Here is a 9,047-nt window from a genome sequence, read left to right on the forward strand (position 1 = left end):
GAGTATTAAAGCATATGACTGACTGAATTAATTATTTGAAAATTACCCTCTTAGAATAAAAACTGTCTCCAGTTTTGGTGACTGGCTGTTTATTTCCAACACAGAAATAAAGTTATTTATTGTGGAAAAGGAGGATAGCTGATTATTTTCATCTTTTGAAGGGTAAAAATAAGTATGTAGAGAAAAGATAAAACTTCACTCATTTAAAATAGATCTTCAGGCTTTAAAACATTTTTCAGGTGCAACTCCAATACAACTCCCCTATGATTCCCCTTCTGCCCAAAGTTAAGTGATACTTACTGTTAATCCATACATCAACCTATTACAGAAAGGAGTTCCTGTTACGAGCTCCCCTCCATCCTCTTATAGTTATTCTTCTAGACGTAGAAGAATGGGCATTATAAACAGTTAAGCTTATAATTGTACCAGAAAAATAATAAAAATGACAAAGCAATGCAGGTTCTGAGCACTGGACACTAAAATAAGAACTGGCAACACGACAGAATGGAAAAGAGTGGAAAAAAATAACAGTTGTTTTCACATAGCTTACGTGACTCGCAGTCATACTAGATAGCATGGCCTACACGTTGGATTGCCAAATTTCTCACTGCATGGCATCTGGTTCCACACACCTATAACTGCCAGATTTTTATTCTGTGTGTTAAAATTCTGAATTTCCCAATCCAAGAGCAGATGTTTCTACAGGTTTCTGAAAGGTGATTTAATTAATTCAGTGATAAACATGAAATCTTACCACAGCATGTCCACTTTTAGGGAAATGGAATTCATAGTGCAGCAACAGCAGACTGGGACCAGAAGGGCTGGAGAGAAGAGGCAAAGAAAACGTGGAGAGGCCAAAGAAGAAAGCAGAAACAGACAAAGAGAGCAGTGAGACTCATGGTCAACAGTGTTCTCCAAAAACCTTATTGCAGAACCTAACATACTCCAAATCATAAGCTGCTTCTACTTGTCTAGAAGCACATGTGAACCACTCTAACAAGCTGTGCATCCTGATCTGATGTTGACAGGACAAACTACTACTGGTCTTGCCCTTTCAAAAGTTACAAGAAGGGTCTGCTTACACATCTGTAGCTTCCAGGCACACTGCTAGATGCTGGTCAACTCTGTGGGCACTACTATGATTCTGCGTTGCATGATTGATTAGAATTATTCAGCCTGCCTACAAAACTGAACAGTAACAAAAATGCATTAATATTGCAAAGTCAAGCACTGAACAGCTACGAATTTCAAATGCAGATATATTTATTATTTAATCCATTCTGTGTCCTAAATTGACATCACTGGGGATAAAATGGAAGCTGCTGTTGCCTTGTTCTGTATTTAGCTTGTCAGTACTCTCTGGTGAGAAAGAACAGACAGAAAATCTGATCCAACAGGAAAGCAGTTGAATGAAAGCTTGAAGAGAGCATAGTGAATAAGTAGAAAAAAGTATACCATCTTATATTTAATACACATGTATACAGTGGGAAACAAAAACAACTTGAAAGTTGAAATCCACTACAGAAGAGATGGTGACTGCCAAGTACAGCAACCAGTCCCACAGAAAAAGTCTTCAACTGAAAACACTCAGTGCTACAGGTAAAACAGACTGCACAGGAGTGCTGTGTGTAATAAGATGCAGTACAACAGCATCACTAGCATATGCTTGCGTATGAACATACAGTGATACAGCATCGTCTTCAAATTCTCAATTCATACGTGACACTTTCATACAAAGTTATAAGAGTGCAATTGTCTGCTTTCTACACTTTGAAACTGCTGATGCTGTTTAACCAACTTCTGTCCCTTAAAATATTATTCAATTTCTCCATAAAATATTTATACTCTGCTTCTAGCACAGGTTTCTGCTCAGGGTCGTATTAAGCTCTCATGAGGAGCTGAGTCAACATGCCACATGCTCAACCTTTTAAACTCTTTCAGGTTACATAAACATGGAAGAAAACTGGAAGACATGGCTGCGCTTTTCAGTTCTCATTAATGAAAACATAACTGCAATTAAAGAATAACAAGAGAAGTAACATGTGTGCATCAAAAAGTTCTTTTAAAAATGCTGTTCATCTCCTCAACTAAATTAAGCTCCAGCAAATGGACGGTATTACTCCAGCATGCTCTTATCCCATCCATCTCCTACTCTTCTACACATTACCCAACTTCTGTGCCAAATGAGATCATTCTACTATAGCCCATACCTGCTGAATAATTGATTGCTTTGACATTAAGTGTTCATGCACAGCAGCACACATCAAATCATCTCTGCGACCACGGGAATGTGATGTTTGAGTAACCAGGCTGCCAAAACTTCCACAAAAGTCAATGGCAGTTGTGCTTACACAAAGTGCGCTGAGTGTTTCTGGATTTAAGTTGACTTCAGAATTTCAGAGTCTTCAAGAAACTTACTCTGAAATTCTTCTTCAGGACCTTATTTCCCTTGAAGGGAAGTATATACAGGGACTTGCATGATTCAGATTACTTGAACATAACCTCATGTTTTTACTGACATTTGGCTATCCTCATCTCCAGGCAAAACAGTAAGAAAATTTGTATGTAAATTATGTGTCAGCATAATGGTGGAGTTGGGAATGCGAGTAGAGTCCTAGAAATCTCCTGAAAACAGGGAGCTGGGTAGAAAAGAGATCGTTTATGATCCCATTAGAAAAAGCCAAGGCTTGGACTTTAGTGGACATGAAAAATATCTAAGAAGGAGGGATAAAGAAGGTGAGGTAGAGGAGGAGAGATGCCATACGTGTCCTACCTGAGGGAAGATCTTCAGTCAGGGCTCAGAGATCCTGACTATGGGGCTGCAGGAAACCAGCTGCCATTGCTTGCTCAATGTGTCTGCAGAAGGTTCAATCACATGTGCAGTACATGTTGGTGGCCCCTGGAGGTTTCTGTATTGATCTGTTTCTTAATAATGCGTATTAGGCGATCAGAGCTTTCCTGATCTTTTCACAGATGTATTATCAGCGAGAGCCTTAAATCACAGTGCTGCTAGTGGTTGTGTCTGACCTACGCTCCACCAACACCAGGGTAGCTTTTATTTCTACTGGGACTACTCCTGACTACCTGGTGGAGAACCAGTGGAGAATCAAGCTCTGCGTTTGGAATGATACGTCACCTTTCCATGGCCTTTCGATGGGGCAAGATGATACATCTACATTTTGTTAAAAATTTGATTTCAAAATAAAATCAGTACAGGTCTTAGTTTTTTTTTAATTTTTTTTTTTCTTCCAGCATAAACAAGAATGCATTATTAGCCAAGTTGTGCGTTCTGCCCCGTTTCTTCTTTGGTTTCGTTTGTAAGTCACTTTTGTGGAATCGTTTGGGATGGGAATTTTGTTTTGGATGCTGAATGAAGCACAACCTTGTAATTCTGATGTCACCTCTGTTCCACCTATTGGAACACTGATTTTTAGCAATGTATGCTCTTAAATCAATATGATCTTTATTGGTACTTGCTGGTGAGATAGTTAAGTCTGGCAGCAGCTAGCAAACATACATTGCAGTAGTGCAATGGGTTTAATTAGAAACCAAGCAAACGAGATTTCAGAATTAGTTATTGCTGTTTGACACCATGTGCAGTACTTGTCTCCTGGACTACAGAAATTCATAATCACTGCTGTAAATAGGTTTGTTTTTATCTTTTGCCTTTGAGAGTATTTAATTGATAGTGTAGACTAATGGAAATTTGTATAATTGTGTTACTATCAGCATTGTGTGTAAGTACTTATTGTGCAAGCCGGTTCTTAGTTATCTGATTTTACATTTGACAACATCAGAAGTTAATTGGACTACCAAAATAATGCAGCAGCAACAATAGCACAAAATCTGGTTTGTAGCAGTTTGGCTGTCTGTATAATCTCCTGGCTATTCCTTTTTTTTTTTCCTTTTTTTTTTTCTTTTTCTAGTAAAGACGTAGTTAGTCATGGCTTTTCCTTGTGTTGGTTCTTTAATAATAAAGAAAAGAAAAAGCAATCGGGGAGAAAATTCACATAAATTTGCTCAGGAAGTGGGAGAATTGCAGGCTATTTTGGATATTTTGAGTGAAAAGTTTAATGGTTTATTTATATCTGGCATAATAAATATGCTGACCAATAATAAGTCAGCAAAACTCACTGTGGCTGAACTGTTGAAAATGAATTGGCTCCCGTTTTTTCCTCTAATCTTGGACAGATGGTAGGCCACTAGCTCTGCAGTTCACCAGGTGGATATCCGTGTGCTGGGATTGTCCAAGGAAGATGAAAACCAGAAGATGCTAATGGACTGAAGCTGAGCAGTCCAGAGCACCTGTCTGGAAAGGGGGAAGAGTAGATCTGGGATGTAGGTCCCCCATCCATGGCATGTCCTAACCACAAAACTGTAGGCAGAATCAGGTGGGAATCGCACATCTCTCTGATTGAACCAGGGGCATTGAGTACTCCTGATCCTAAGTAGCGAGGAAGAGGAGGGTGACCCCTTGTACTGGGGCTGACTCTCTGGAGGGGTGCTTCGTTGGTTGTGATGAAAGCAGAGAAGAGTCTCTTCTCCCTACCCATCCCCTTTGTGAAAACATGGGATGACTTAAATGCGGTGTCATCTGAAGGATTAGATGAGGTAGCACAGTTTAGGGCTGAGCAGAAGTACCTAACGCAACTCAGGATAAGCTAGCTTGAGTGCAGTCTCTTTTCATTAGCACACAGCTCTTGAGTTAACTGTAGTATATGTTATATGCCTGAACGAGCTCATCGATTGCTACCTTGTGCGTCTCTACAACACAAAACATTTTGCTGTATAAAAATGTATCGAAAACTTATCTCCATGGTCTTTGTCAGCACTGAGGCTGAATCACTTCTTCGTGGGCTCACAACCCCTCTGTGGTTCCCTGGACACAGGAGGAGATTTTAAACTCGCTAAGTGCCCCAAGTCATCTTTCTAATGGTGAGCAAGTGTGAAATGGCAGCTCAGCCTTTGCCAATGAGCCAAGAATTTTTTTCATTTTTAAAATGTGGCTGGCTATTTGCTGGGGCAACATGGAGAGGTATGGAGTTTTTGGACTCTCCTTACTTAAAAACAAGCTGGGCACCCAGTATGGTATGTTTCTGTTGGAATTATATTTTTTTTTTATTGCCAATTTATGATCTCTGCTGATATAAGGAATTTAATAAAAATGCTGGCAGATTATTATCTATAGTTGTGCTATAATAAACCGTATTTTGGTGAGGTTTATAACTTAGCAGTTGCGAAATACAACAAATTATCAGGTGAAAATAGTTGTAAAGTCTGGAAATTGACTTTTTTTGCTGTGTTTTATGATTTTATGACATACCTTCTTTTCACAACTGGAATGAATCTTGACGAGAATACAAGTGAAAACATAACATATTATCTGACTTTTTTTTGCTAAGGGAGAAAATACAAACCATTTTGAAGATGAACCTGTTGCCTGCGTTCTATCACTGAGAAATCTGCCTTTCCTCCCATTTGCTTTATTTCTTCTGTTTGAATATGTTGAATGTGTGAACCTTCCTTCTCCTTAAAGGAGATAATCTTAAAGATAATATATGGTGTGTATGCTCGCTAAACCTGATGAACTAATACTACTTTCTTGATAGACTTTCAGAGGGCACAAAGGACATCCAAAATTTGTTAAAATTGGCAGAAATTCTGCACACTTCAGTGCATTTTGGACCAGGCTGGAAGCGAAATGTATCAGAGTATATCATTGCAGGTCATTTTGTTCTCCTTCAGAATATTACCCTACCTTGGTCATCTTGTGTTGCATGCCCCAATCTTGCTACTGTGCTTGCTGCTTTGAAATACTGCAGTGGGCCTTATTCTTAGTTTGTGGTGCACTAAACCAGCAAATATTTCTTTTATCTCAGTATCAAAGTCTAGACTGTGGCTTTAACATTGACAAGGAGTGCTTGGAGACAGTGACTGACCTTTGGAAATTGGTGAAAAAGAGCCCCCAGGGAATCCCATTAGAAGAGCAGGGAAGGTAGGTAACTGCTTCTTCCACTCAAAGGTACAGCGTTCTGCTGCTTATTATTAGGGGTTGTTGTAACTAAAACCAGCTGCTTTGGCCTTCTTCAATTCAAAGCAGCCAGCTTTCTCCTTTTAATTTAGGTGGGAGATGTTTAGTTATTTTTCTCTGAATATTTAAAGGCCAGGTCTTGGAGTTCTTACCTCGAAGACAAAGCATAATGCCAACATAGCTTCCCTGTTTCTCTCCATGTAGTCACTTGTACTGGCTTTTCCTTCTTCCAGTCCTGTGTTGAGGACCCAAGATGCAGAGTGGATCCATCAGGTGCTACAAGGGTTGGTGATAGCACTGGAATTGCTTTTCATTTTCCAGTTGCAACCCAGCAGTAGCTAGAGCAGTGTATCTATCAAACTGCATGTGCTGCTGAGATTTAAGTTGCATGTATTGATTTTTCTCATACATATAAATATATGCTGCTCTACCTGTAATATAAGATCATGTAAGAAGAACTATGACTAGATGCTTTCTGGAAGTTTTAGATGGAAGAAATTGGAAGGGGGAGATAGGTTGGGTCGTTTTAATAGTGTTATTCCTCCATGGAATTTTTAATTGTAGTTTCCTCAATGTTTGATTCTCTTTTAATTGGCCATATTTTCCTGACTGTGAGATAGAGGAATCCTTGGAGACAGTTGCTTCTTTTCCAGGCTTAATCTTTCATATGTTTAGGTCTTTGAACTTATCTTTGATATGATAAACCAGGAAAATATATATCGTCACCTGTAGGTATGAGCTGGTCATTTTGAGTAGCAAGACTGGATATTTATTGTATTTTGCCTGATAAAAAAGCATGAGTTTTGGGAGACCTTATGAAAATTAAAAAGATGCAATAATTTCTCTGTCATTCTGTAGTCAGAGAACTTGATAGTGATCATAACATTCTCTTCTTCTATTTGTTCAGGGTTTCTGATTCCAGAGCTTACAGATGTCGCAATTGTGAATCCAAGGTTGGAGTTTTGTATGGAATATTGAATCTACCCCTAACGTTCAGCCTTCTAGTAAATAAAGTAATGACACCACAAAGGAAGGAGAACCTTTCATTATTTACTGTTTGACCTGATTGCAAGTCAGAGATCTTGCCATCCATCTTTAGTAGAGTACCAAGAATTAAAACAGTATTGAAATAGCATTATTTGGATAACATTTTAATTACTTCAAACATTGTAATAAAACCTGAGTTTTCAGGTTTGGGGCCAGTAACTTCAGATTATTGAAGTGTCTTATTTCATAAAGTTCTCCACCAAAATGTGGAGAGAGAAATGTATCTTTTGTGCAGTCATTTTCCTTTCAGGTTCTGTGTTCGAACTTTGGATTGAGAATGTCAACTCTTTTCAGAGGTTGAACAATGTTGTGGGAAAATCATGGTTTTCTTTAAATTCTTCTTTTCGTCGTGCAGGGGTACAGGTGCATATTACTGCCTACACAGGATTGTGTAGAAATTGGAAAGATGTATTTGGATGGAAAATTTTTCTGAAGTACTTTTCTTCATTGAGAAAGTGTGAGAAATCCATGGTAGTTATCAAAATTTACTCCAATCATGCTTCTGTGTTTTACGTGTTTCAAAATTGGAGAAGTAAATGAAAGGAGTCCAAAAAGATGTTTCAAAACTGTTGAAAATCCATGCTCGCAATGACGCCTAGACTATTGTTCTAATCTGCTTTAGTTCTATGGTAGGTCGTAACAGTGTGTGAGTAATTTAGATATGCAACAAAGCCATCCCATTACTTCGTGGAAATAACAGAATATTTTGAGCTTTTATACTTAGACAAAGACAATTTAATTGCAGTAAGCCCTCCTGCGAACAGTAAAAAAAGTCAGTCAAGAAAATGTTGCTTCTGGAGTCTTAAAGTGGAATGTAGCTCTGTATTTCCTACCTGCAGACGAATGTGCAAATTCTTCTTTTAATGAATGTACTTTGAATGCTAATCATACTAGCAGGAAATACAGAGCAGAAGTGTATACCTACCTGATCATGTTGATTTGCTCATTGTCTGCTTTTACAAAGTCTGGGATGGCTGCACAGCTGGTTTAGGTTCATATTTTAGGCCATTGAAGGTAAACACCTTCACCTTGGCAGGGGTGAGACTGTCAGAAAATCATATCTGTTGTTTTACTCCCACAAGGGTTTTCACATCACACGCCACCTGCCTAACCACATGGACTTGACTGTTCAGGGCAGCCTGACTGGGCAAAGAGCAAATTGGAGAAGAAGGAGATACCTAGTGATGAGATATTTGAAAAACAGCTGTCACCAGTTGGAGCCTTTCTGATACTGGGAAATGTTGGTTCCCAGAGAGCAGCTGAAGCTGATCCCAGCTTCTGCCATTAAGTAGCTCAGCCATTACCAGCTGCCTTTAAACTTTGCCCTAAACCTTCTCCTCAAATACACTCTGTGTGTAATGCTTACCTGGCAGAGTAGACCCACTTGCTAAAATATTAAGTAGCTTGAAATGCCAGTGCAGAAAGCTTAAAAAAAGAATAAGGAGAAAAGAGCTAATTTATTTGCTCTGGTACTCAAGTATTCACTACTGCATTACTGTGACCGACAAGTCTTCTGCTGGAACATGAGTTGCTCTCCTGCCTTCAAGGGCAGAGAAAGGAAACCCGTACACCTAAGAGGAGTGTGAACTCTCACGTATTTCGGTGAGGTGCTGGTAGCAGGGGTTTACTACAGGAGAAATCTTCAGTGTCTTTGGACTACAAATGATGACTTTAGTTTCAGTTAGTACTTATTCTGTGTGTAACTGTGTGCTGTGTCTTGGACTAATAAGATCTCTCTGCAGGAGGTAGAGCTGTGCATCTGGTAGTGGGGACTTTGCACTCGGAAGGCTTTGAGCTTGAATGTGTTACCATTTTCTGGCAATTCTGTGCATCTGGTAGTGGGGACTTTGCACTCGGAAGGCTTTGAGCTTGAATGTGTTACCATTTTCTGGCAATTCAGGGAGCTGTGTTTGGGAGTTTACCTCTCTAAAAAAACAATGATAAAAGCCTGTAGCTGTGTTGCTTAATC

This window comes from Nyctibius grandis, chromosome 8, assembly GCF_013368605.1.
Source record: "Nyctibius grandis isolate bNycGra1 chromosome 8, bNycGra1.pri, whole genome shotgun sequence".
Classification (NCBI taxonomy): domain Eukaryota; kingdom Metazoa; phylum Chordata; class Aves; order Nyctibiiformes; family Nyctibiidae; genus Nyctibius; species Nyctibius grandis.